Source organism: Nerophis lumbriciformis, linkage group LG01 (assembly GCF_033978685.3).
Source record: "Nerophis lumbriciformis linkage group LG01, RoL_Nlum_v2.1, whole genome shotgun sequence".
NCBI lineage: Eukaryota > Metazoa > Chordata > Actinopteri > Syngnathiformes > Syngnathidae > Nerophis > Nerophis lumbriciformis.
In genome coordinates, this window is record NC_084548.2 from 55,769,970 (window position 1) to 55,782,882 (window position 12,913).

The 12,913-nt window shown below is 39.5% G+C and overlaps 1 protein-coding gene across 6 annotated transcripts in view; it reads left to right on the forward strand.

The window, feature by feature from the left end:
- Window positions 1-12,913, forward strand: part of slc16a4 (solute carrier family 16 member 4) — a 66,920-nt gene that overhangs the window by 4,187 nt on the left and 49,820 nt on the right. The window lies entirely within an intron of this gene.

Consider the following 12,913-nt stretch of genomic DNA (forward strand, 5'->3'; position numbering starts at 1 on the left):
TTGCAAAGTCCGTTTTTTTCAGTGCCTCCCGTGTGTTGCATCGCAGTAGATTTTGCAGAGTGTAGGTTAAGGGGTGTCCAAACTTTTTCACTCGGGGGCCGCTTTGGGCTAAAAAATTTGGCTGGGAGCCGAAAGCCGACTGCACGTAAAGTAACAATATTTATATAGCCTGCACATACTGTATATATATGTACATTTTATATTAACTTAATGGATGTATAATTAATAATTAATACAATTGAATATTAAGAGTATGTGAAAATTTGACTCCTACCATGGTTTCTTCTGTGACGACCTCCTCAGTCAAAATTATCAAGCAGCCAAAATGCGCCAAACATTGATAAGTGTGGAGAAAGTTGTTTGCATTTTTCCCATCATGCACTGCAATGGATTTAAATGGGTGTAGTTTTGAGTTTTTTATGTGGCTTGGACATGTTTTATAATATCCACAAAGTTCAGCGAGCAGGTTGTGTTATGTGTGACCATGTGTGTTGACTTTTTTTGTTGGTTGCATTTTTTTTATTTTTTTTTGCGCCATGAGTGGGGAAGGTTGTTTGGATTGGGTCATATAGGTAAATACTGTTCTGGGTTCACTTCAATGCACATGTCATGGTCATTGACCGAATTCACTCATGTTGTCCATGAAAATCAGGTTGTCAGATGTTGAAAAACACTTGGAAATACCCCATACAATAGCAGCAGTCAGAATGTCAGATATTTAAAATTAATTTGGAAACACCCCATGGTCTTGCTAGCCAAACTGAAGGCGTGTTGGGCTGTTGTATGAACACCCGTTATTAATAATCACAGTTTGTTTTTTTTCTAAATCCAATCTTACCCTAAACCGCAAAAGCTTTGTAGTGTTTTCACAACATGTGTGTTGCCATATTAAGCTCACAGGATATGACCAGCATACACAGAGAATTAAACACATCAAACATTTAATTAAATAGGTTTCACTAAAAGTCAGATGGGCCTCTGGTAGTCTCTCCTTATCTTTTTTTCCCCCAATTACATAATTCAAAAGTAGTAACTTTTGCCTGGCTAAACTACCACGCTCAGCTGCAGTTGATCGACAGTAACACAAAAGCGAGAGCCCAAAAAAAGCAACATGTTATTGGTCCAGCTTTGACTGCCAGCGTGTAATAAATTCTAGCACAGAATGTGAACTGGAGAGTTCATCCGATGGATGCATCCATGAAAGCATGCGTACAGTATGAACTCCAGGATCTATTACAGTGGCCAAAAATAGAGTGAATATGGCTGCTTTACATATGAGCATGAACACGTGCAAGACAGTTGCTGTTGCTTCTGGGTACAGTAGTTTATACAAGTATTTGTGCATATGTGTATGAACCAGAGACTACGGCATACTGTGCCTTTAATCTGGATGCTGCAGTATTATAATTTCCAGCTGTGACCCATTTCCACTTATCTTAAAAAGTAGTAACATTCCTTCCTTATTCTGTATCTTTGTTTTTTGTTAGTATTACTAATTTAGCCCTAGCTGGTACTGTACAATAAACAGCATCATTAGAGAGGCCAACTGTTAGTTTCTGTCCAGGTTTTTAAGTGAGTTTTGTAGTTTCACTTGGAGGGAAGCAGCATTTTGAATAGTGCAGTCAAAGAATGAACATTTTTGATCAAATTAATCCCAGGGTTGCTGTGGATAAATCAGTCCCTCCAAGATGTAACAGGCTATTTGTTTGTGATTGTTGCAGCCTAACATGCGTAAATTCGCAGCAACTTAAATTGCGTCAAAAGCTGCAATATGTTGAGGCTTATTTTTGTTCAACAACGTTGAGTTAACTTGTTCTTTTTTTACTGTTACCAATGTTTTAAGTGTTCCTTCTAATTTAACCTTAAACAGCACAAGATTTATAAACAAAAATTGGAAACAACAACTTTATGACATTCTACTCATTTTATACCGCACAGACTTAAAAATAGACACTAGTGTGGATGGCGGTAAAAGCACATACTCAGAGTTCATTGTCAAATGACTGTACTATTTTAATAATAGAAAAAGAAACACCATCAAAATTGTCCTTATTGTCCGCTGTCTGCTCTGTCATCCACAAGTTGCAGACGCTTAAAGTAGACTGACCATACGTCCTCTTTTCCCCGCTAGTCCTCTTTTGCGGGGCTGTCCATGCGGGGTTTCTTAAATGCCTCAAATGTCCGGCATTTTGAAGTGAAGTGAAGTGAAGTGAATTATATTTATATAGCGCTTTTCTCTAGTGACTCAAAGCACTTTACATAGTGAAACCCAATATTTAAGTTACATTTAAACCAGTGTGGGTGGCACTGGGAGCAGGTGGGTAAAGTGTCTTGCCCAAAGACACAACGGCAGCAACTAGGATGGCGAAAGCGGGAATCGAACCTGCAACCCTCAAGTTGCTGGCACGGCCACTCTACCAACCGAGCTATGCAGAGCTATTTTGAGTCAGGGTTGCGTGTATTTTCAATGTACGTCCAAGGATAAGAGGGGTTGAAAACAAAACAAATTGTGAAGGTGTGCGCATGCAGCAGCATTCGTGAGGGAGGGGCAGAGACAGAGACAGAGACAGAGACAGAGAGCGCGAGAGAGCGAGGGAGTGGATTGATTGACATACTTGCCAACCCTCCCGATTTTCCACCAAGACAACAATTTTGGGGGCATGCCTTAAAGGCACTGCCTTTTTCGTGCCGGCCCAGTCACTTAATAAATACGGCTTTTCACACACACAAGTGAATGCAAAGCATACTTGATCAACAGCCATACAGGTCACACTGAGGGTGGCCGTATAAACAACTTTAACACTGTTACAAATATGCGCCACACTGTGAACCCACACCAAACAAGAATGACGAACAAATTTCGGGAGAACATCCGCACCGTAACACAACACAAACACAACAGAACAAATACCCAGAACCCCTTGCAGCACTAACTCTTCCGGGACGCTACAATATACACCCCCGCTACCCCCCTACCCCTATTTCTAGCTCTGCAGTTTTTTCCAAAACTGTGAATGTTACAGAATATAAGTGTGACTTATTTTGTTGTACTGTCAAGCAGTGTTGGCGCTAACGCACTTTTTGTGTCTTTTTAATGCATTGAAATCAGAAAGGACGCAGATTTTTTTTTTTTTTTAACCATTTGCGGCCCACAGCTAATGTTTTAAAGGCCCGAGGCACATTCTAAAAATACTATTAAAATAAACAAAAACATAACAAAAGTGAAATAAAAAAGCTTAAAGGTGAAATGTAATTTAGAAACAGTTGCAATGTTGACAAACAAAGCTGTTTTGTTTTTTTCATTGCTTAAAACATAGTATTGAATCAAAATCAATGTTACTATGAATTATTGACCTATCCAAGGTTCCGATTACGTCACATCAAATATTCCACTTTGAAAAATATTTTTAGTGGAAGATTTTGCATATTTTGTGTGTTTGCCATAAAAAAACATCGTTTTGTTTGACAAAAAAGTGCGGAAAACAAACAAACAAAAAAACAACAACAAAAACTAAAACATTTTGAAATTAGGAATAGATCTGAAGTTGATGTAGACTCCAGAGATTTAAGCGTTAAATATAAAATGTATGTATGCCCGGCACACCATTATCATCATTTCATGACCGAAGCAAAACACTTTTTACAACTTTATACTGAAATAAATACACCTACAACTTATTAAATAAAAACATAGAAAAAACTACCAGCAGCCGTAAAGTTTAGATCCATGAAGGAAAGAAGAAAGTGAATGAATGTTTATAACTGAATAAATTTACATTCATCCATCCATTTTCTACCACTTGTCCCTTTTGGGGTCGCGTGGGGTGCTGCAGCCTACAAATTTCTCTTCTTTTTTTATTATTTATTTTAATGAATTAAGTAATGTTTATGACAACCTTTTTCCAAAACACAATTTAGAATGTGAGATATAACAGGATAATGCATACATTTATCATTTGTTTTCAAAACGCTTACAAAAAAAGTGGGACCCCAAAAATTTACTGTGGGACCCCATTTTTATGACTTGATGGGGTCCATGGGACCCCATTTTGAAAATTCCTAGCGCCAACACTGCTGTCAACAGAGGAGAAAAAATGCTTTATTTAAATAAATATATTATTTATGAAGCAAGTTCAAGTATCATTGGCAAATTTTCACCTAGTCCCGGCTCTTTTCACTCGACATTACTAAAAAAGACACATCAAAATGGACTTTGTGACACTAATGTGACTAATGACAGTCAGTTGTTTTGCATATGATCGCTTTGGAACCTCCACGTGATGGCACAACTTTGACAAGCAAGACTTTTTGCTCTGTGTCACATAAGAAAGGTGCAACATTATCTTATGTTTTTAATCCTTGTTTAACGACAAATCATGAAGTTAACTTACGTGTCTTGCTTCCATTCTTGTGCACGCGCGTAAAAAGCTACCAAGCAACCTAAAAAAAAAACAATGTAGCGTCCTCCTTGTAGTGTGTGTATATATACATATCAGTGATGTGCGGTCACTAGAGGCAGGTGAGGCCCCGCCTCACCTGCCATCATGGAAAGAAAAAAAATGTAAAAAGAAAAAAAATTAATTAAATTGTTATATGTATTCAGTGATTATACTATAAAGTTATTTTCCATTTAACTTCACCAGTTTTCGATTATTTTTATTCAAAATCGCTGAATTTTCACATTTGCCGTTCTAATACTGAGAAGAGACGGTGTGGTGATCAGCAGCCAGTTGAGGCACGTCACTCAGTTGTGCCTCACCATGGATTGCGGACTCGGCTAACTGCTGGCCTGCTGTGCAGTGAGACCGTACAGTTATGTGTGTAACGTATTTCTTCTGCTGAGCAATCATAAAACTGCTGCGAAGACGCACTGTGTGAGGCTCGCAGTAATCCCGCCTCCTGGTGCCGGTTAATGCACACCGCCGCAGAATGCACCGCCCGACGGGAGCACCACACCAACCAAAGCCCACACCCAAACCCTCCACGTGCAAGACCGAATCCACCCAAAAAAAGTCACTTAACAAGAAGCCAAAAAGTGCAAAAACAACTATGCTCGCGCCGGAGGAGCCGTGAACGACTGCAGGGACACAACATTAGGTACACCTGCAGACTGCAGCACGGATTTCATATTTCATTCATTCACAAATCCTCCAACACCAACACAACTGTTCCCGCACTTATGAGTAAAGGTAAGACCATAATAACGTTTTTTTTAATTAAATGTGCTTTTTTGTGTGCTACAGTTTGTATGTGTAAAGTTAAAGTTAAGTTAAAGTACCAATGATTGTCACACACACACTAGGTGTGGTGAAATTTGTCCTCTGCATTTGACCCATCCCTTGATCACCCCCTGGGAGGTGAGGGGAGCAGTGGGCAGCAGCGGCGCCGCACCCGGGAATAATTTTTGGTGATTTAACCCCCAATTCCAACCCATGATGCTGAGTGCCAAGTAGGGAAGAATGCTGGTATGAGCTTTTAAACACAACCCCTTAACTGCTGCCAATCAAATGGTGAATAAGATACTCTTTAGGGTTCATATGTTTGTAAATCTGACTGTGATGAAGTCAGTGCCTCACCAGCCATCAACCTCACCGCACGTCACTGATATATATATATATATATATAATATACACTTCATTACACATGTACCATATCACTATATCGATGATTAAATGCTTTATAATTCCCTTAAACATGCAACATGGTTTCCTTGGCTCGTTAGTGCGTGTTGATTTTACAAATAATGTACAAATCACTGCACATGTAATACATCACCATGTTGCTGAACATGTTATAATTCTATGAGTGTTGGGTTTCAGCAGCACAGGTGTGCAGTCGCTCTTTAATAATGTTACCAGGGCTCTGTGTACGTGCAGGCTGTCATATTACATCTAAAGTCGATCAAAATAAACATAATAGATATTGCTACTTCTGATTGGACATAATGTGCATGACAGCGTATATGTGTATGTGCGTTTGTGTGTAGACATTGACACTTTTGACACTACATTTGTGTGGATGGAGATTGTTTTAACCCCAAATATGTGTTTTTGAAACTCTCCATGTTCATGTGGACATGGCCTAAGAGAGGCATAGCACTGTAGACAAATACCGGAAGTTGTTCTAAGCTCCACAAGTGGATGACAGTTATTGGATCAATAAAGTATTGATATATTGTTTCATGTTGCCGTTCCTGCTTTTTCCACGCAAGAAACAAGCAGAAGTTTTGATTAGACAGTTGATCTGTGCGTTTTAAAGTTGCTCAGAGACTAATTTGATTGGCAAAAATGAAGGAGATTTTTTGCCAAAATGTGCGAGTAAGTTGCGGGCATTGGATAAAGTTGGTAGACTGCGTATAATATGCAGAGTTTGGTTCAATTTGCATAAATTGGCGAGATCGGGACAAAATCCTGGAGAGAATGATAAATGTCAACTAATCATAATTAAATCTCCGTCCATCCATCCATCCATCCATCCATCCATCCATCTTCTTCTACTTCATTTGATTAAAATATTAAATATCATTAATTTTTAATCTAATCTTATCTAATGACTGCGTGGGTTTCCTCCGGGTACTCCGGCTTCTTCCACACTCCAAAGACATGCACTTGGGGATAGGTTGATTGGCAACACTAAATTGTGTAAATGTGAGTGTGAATGTTATCTGTCTATCTGTGACCCCGAGAGGGACAAGCGGTGGAAAAAGGATGGATGGATGGGTATTTAACCACCTTTAACATGTTCATGTAAAAAAAAACTGTACATTTTCTAAACAAACATTTATCCACAATAATGTAGACAAGTTACGCACTTTTTGTAGTATTTTAAGATGACAACTCCGACTCACTTGAATTTTTTGTACTTAAATGACCATGATAGAGGACCAACGTGCTGTTTTTAGCTTCTTCCATATTGATTTGTTTGCTTCTGCAGCCTGTCACTACCACGTCAACTGCCCATTTGCACATGCGCAACGGTAACACTACTTGGGCCAAACTGCCTAAAATACGTTGACTTTTTAAGGGATTTTGAGTCGTTCTACGTTGCAGATGGGCTAATGGGGTTAAAAAAGTGTATCCAATTAATAACGATGATAAATTATTTCAAATAATCATGCTGAATTTGGGGGCGGAGTGGCGTGGTTGAGAGCGTGGCCCTGCCAGCAACCTGAGGGTTCCTGGTTCTATCCCCACATTCTACCAACCTCATCACGTCCGTTGTGTCCTTGAGCAAGATTCTTCACCCTTGCTCCTGATGGGTCGTGGTTAGGGCCTTGCATGGCAGCTCCCGACATCAGTGTGTGAATGTGGAAATAGTGTCAAAGCACTTTGAGTACCTTGAAGGTAGAAAAGTATAACCCATTTACCATAACCATAATGTGGATTTTTTTTTAATGAGTCATTGAAATTTTTACTGTTTCAAACTCAATTTAGAATGAGGTTGAATCATTTTGAGTGCAGGGTGTATGCCGCCTTCCGCCCGATTGTAGCTGAGATAGGCTCCAGCGCCCCCCGCGACCCCAAAGGGAATAAGCGGTAGAAAATGAATGGATGGATGGATGGATAGAAAATATCAATAGAAGCAGATAGACACATTGTGGGGTTATTCATTATATTAACCCAATCCAATAAAACCTAGGGATGTCCGATAATGGCTTTTTGCCGATATCCGATATTCCGATATTGTCCAACCGATACCGATATCAACCGATACCGATATCCACCGATACCGATATATACAGACGTGGAATTAACACATTATAATGCCTAATTTGGACAACCGGGTATGGTGAAAATAAAGTCATTTTTTCAAAAATTAATAAAATAAAATAAGATAAATAAATTCAAAACATTTTCTTGAATAAAAAAGAAGTAAAACATTATAAAAACAGTTACATAGAAACTAGTAATTAATGAAAATGAGTAAAATTAACTGTTAAAGGTTAATACTATTAGTGGACCAGCAGCACGCACAATCATGTGTGCTTACGGACTGTATCCCTTGCAGACTGTATTGATATATATTGATATATAATGTAGGAACCAGAATATTAATAACAGAAAGAAACAACCCTTTTGTGTGAATGAGTGTGAATGAGTGTAAATGGGAGAGGGAGGTTTTTTTGGGTTGGTGCACTAATTGTAAGTGTATCTTGTGTTTTTTATGTTGATTTAATAAAAAATAAATAAAAATAAATAAAAAAACGATACCGATAATAAAAAAAACAAACGATACCGATAATTTCAGATATTACATTTTAAAGGATTTATCGGCAGGCCTATATTATCGGACATCTCTAATAAAACCCTTGTTATGGCAGCATCCATGCGACTCGCATGTAAAGTTAATTGATGTGCAGTGTTGGCTACAATGAAATAAGAAATGCCTTAACAAAAACATGCAAAAACACACATTTCTGGTCTAGTGGGAAACCTGTGAGGGACCATTGAATTGAACATGTTCACCGCTCAAAGCTTCTTCCTTGATGGTGATCTAAGCAAACTGACCTGCTTGTCTGGCATGAGCGTCATCGGCAAAACAAAGCAAATAGCTGCAGGCGAAAACGAACCTCTCTTTTTAGCTGACCTCAACGGCTCAAGCCCCCCTCCCGCGTTTGTGTTTTTGTGGTGAAACGTGTTTGACGAAAGAGAGGCTTTTCATATTTCAGTTCCACAAATACAATGACAGTTGGGAGGGCCAGCTTTTTCCTTCCAGGCTGTAAAAGGAGCCCACTGGAGCTTGGGAGCGTGCTCATCTTTTCACGTTTGTTCAACAATATTGTCACTAAATGATCACGAGTGAGAATTACAAAACAGCTGACAAAGTTCAATTCTAGGAGTTGTCTAATTTTTCAAACAGGCGAGAGACGCTCACCTGACGTCAAGCTTATGGTATCTTCCACTTTTGGAATATCTGAAATCTATTACAGACGCACTTAAGGGATGCTGGTCCTGTAATGTGAGCTGTGGTTTGGGTTTAAACAGCAAACTGTTTGCTTATTGAGCCCAACCTTTTGATGCGGTGCTTTTAATGAGGGCCAACGTGGCTCAGTTGGTAGAGCGGCCGTGCCAGCAACTTGAGGGTTCCAGGTTCAATCCCCGTTTCCGCCATCCGAGTCACTGCCGTTGTGTCCTTGGGCAAGATACTTTACCCACCTGCTCCCAGTGCCACCCACAGTGGTTTAAATGTAACTTAGATCATGCGTTTCACAATGTAAAGCCCTTTCAGTCACTATCAATCAATCAATCAAAGTTTATTTATATAGCCCTTAATCACAAGTGTCTCAAAGGGCTGCACAAGCCACAACGGCATCCTCGGCTGAAATCCCACATCAGGGCAAGAAAAAACTCAAACCAGTGAGATACAATGAGAAACCTTGGAGGGGACCGCAGATGTGGGATCATAGTCATAGTGAGGTCAGCAGGGGATCATCTTGAATGGAGACAAGTCAGCACCGCAGAGACGTCTCCAACTGATGCACAAATGAGTGGTCCACCCCGGGTCCCGACTTTGAACAGCTAGTGCATCCTCTGTGGTAGAGAAAAGCGAGAGAAAAAGCGCTATATAAATATAGTTAATCATCATCAATTCATCATAATAGAATGACAAACGCCTAAACAACACTATTTATATTATACTCCAGTGACGTGCAGTCAGGGGAGGCAGGTGAGGCGGGGCCTCACGTGCCATCATGGAAAGAAAACATTTTTAAAAAGAAATAAAAATTATTAAATTGTTACATGTATTCAGTGATTATACTATAAAGTTATTTTCCATTTAACTTCACCAGTTTTAGATTATTTTTATCCAAAATCGCTGAATTTTCACATTTGCCGTTCAAATACTGAGAAGAGACTTGCGGTGAGTCAGCAGCCAGTTGAGGCACGTCACTCAGTTGAGCCTCACCATGGATTGCGCAATGACTTGGCTAACTGCTGGCCTGCTGTGCAGTGAGACCGTATTGCTATATGAATTATATTATACATTTCCATAGTTTAGTTAGCTGAGGTATATAATGTACAGTGTATTTTGTCAACAACTGTATGTGTGTAACGTATTTCTTGTGCTGAGCAATCATAAAGCTGCTGCGAAGACGCACTGTGTGAGGCTCGCAGTAATCCCGCCTCCTGGTGGTAGAGGGCGCTAGTGATCCCAGAGATCATTCTTGCGACTACTCGGCTGCAGAAGAAGTGACAAAAAGGAGCAACAGTTAGCAGCGATCGTTTATTTTTTCCTCTCGCCTGGACTTTCAACATGGAGGATTACATATCTAAAATAAAACAGTTTTTGAAACTGGACTTTCAATCGAAGCAGGAGGTAATACTTAAAGGAAGATCTCCATCGAGACAGAGAGACTTTTAAAACTGAAGAAAGATAAGGAAGACTTCTATAAACAAGTTATCGATGCTTTTGTTCAGAAGGAGCGGCGCATGGACTTCATTTATAAGTAAATGTAAGACCATAATAATGTTTTTTTTTTATTAAATGTGCTTTTTTGTGTGCTACAGTTTGTATGTGTAAAGTTAAAGTTAAGTTAAAGTAGCAATGATTGTCACACACACACTAGGTGTGGTGAAATTTGTCTTCTGCATTTGACCCATCCCCTTGATCACCCCCTGGGAGGTGAGGAGAGCAGTGGGCAGCAGCGGTGCCGCGCTCGGGAATAATTTTTGGTGATTTAACCCCCAATTCCAACCCTTGATGCTGAGTGCCAAGCAGGGAAGAATGCTGGTATGAGCTTTTAAACATAACCCGTTAACTGCTGCCAATCAAATGGTGAATAAAATACTCTTTAGGGTTCATATGTTTGTAAATCTGACTGTGATGAAGTCAGTGCCTCACCAGCCATGAACCTCACCGCACGTCACTGTTATACTCACTGCCCACAATATTAGGTACACCTGCACGATCTAATGATAATACGGATCCATTTTGATTTACACTGCCACAGGTATTCATGACTCACCATCTAACTAATGAGGGAATGTAATACATATCAATATTTTGTTGTACAATTATGTACCAGCACATTTGTGAACATATACCTAATCAAAACTGAGCATTATTATGATTATTATCTTTGTAAAGGCATACGTCTCACAGATGTCCCTAATGGAGTGGCCAGAGAATGTACATAATCCATGTATCATTCAAATAGTAGAAGTGTAAGTGTTGTCTGTCAAAGCAGAGCAGACATAATGTCCTACCTAAAGTGTGCATTAACGTGAGATGGTTAAACCTTCACTACAAGATGCTGTTCAAACCCGCAAACCCTCGGCACATTGCCAAACATGCACTCAGCACAGGCGTACTTGGTGGACAACTTATGAAAAGCACATGGGAGGGAAATATTTCCCCAGCGGTACACTGGTCCAATTCATTCCCCTTTTAATCCGCTCTGTACTTTCTGCCTAAAGGGGTCTCGCATTCTTATACATGTTACTCATTTATTTAGGCCGCTAACTCGTTTACTATGCCCTCTCTCCTCATTCGCGCAAACTATGTGACAAGATATTGCATGTATTTTTCCATATGTCTGATGGGACATTATTATTTTTATTATTAGCCTTTATTTAACCAGGTAAAATCCCATTGAGATCAAAGATCTCTTTTCCAAGGGAGACCTGGCCAAGAGGGCAGCAGCAAGGTTACATTAAAAACAGTAAACAAATACATAAAACATCACATTTACAAATTAAAACTTGCTCACATGACACATGTGCATACAGACAAGGTAGACTGCAGTCCTTTCACAGAAGCTTTAAACTCATTCAACGTAACTAGGGTTTGAAGTTTAATATTCGATTGTAGGTTATTCCAAGCCTTCGGTGCTGAAAACCTAAATGCTTTCTTGCCCAGTTCAGTTTTTACTTTGGGGACGACAAATTGCAGAACATTCATTGAACGAAGATTGTGACGTCCTTGTTTCTTTGTTAAAAGACAAGACAGATAAGATGGAGTGATACCCAGAATGGTTTTGTAGATGAAAACATACCAATGATTGAGGCGTCGACCACATAAAGATGTCCAGTTAACCATTGAGTATAACACACAATGGTGAGTAAGGGAAGCGCAGTTGGTGATGAATCTCAGTGCCCCGTGGTACACACTATCCAGCTTGTGGAGACAACCAGCAGTAGCATTCATGTACAACACATCTCCATAGTCAATAACAGGTAAAAAGGTTGTTTCCACCAATTTCTGTTTCACAGTAAAAGAAAAGCAAGACTTGTTTCTATAATAAAATCTCAGTAAAAGTTTCAGATTTTTTTACAACATACTGAAGTTGCTCCTTAAAACTCAAGTGGTCATCAATTAAATGTGACCATCTCACACCTTGCTGTCATTAATTATTGAAGGGAGCATAAAGGTAACTTTAAGATGCTACCACGTGTTATTCTTTTGTTGATGATTGATCTATTTTCTAATTATTGTATTCTCTGGAGTGTCATCAAACAGACACAATAATAATATTACTAGTGTAATGTATAGAGCTCATCTAGTTAACATCTCACCTCAGACTGGAACATTTCCAAAAGCCTTAAAAACTGCTGTTATTAAGCGCCTTTTAAAGAAGAGTAGTCTTGATGCCACAGTACTGAAGAACTATCAGCCCATATCAAACCTGCCATTTTTGGGCAAAGTCCAAGAAAAAGTTGTATACCAACAGATTAGTGACTTTCTCCTGTTTAACAATGTGTTTGATATTTTCCAATCAGGCTTTAGGCCCCACCACAGCACTGAAACAGTTCTGATCAAGGTGTCAAATGATGTCCACCTGAACAAAGACGCAGGAAAAGTCTCAATCTTGGTTCTGCTGGACCTGAGCGCTGCCTTTGACAGATGACCAAAGTGGGTGGGAATATCCGCTTCTGCTCACTGGTTACAGTCCTATCTCGATCACAGGTCCTCT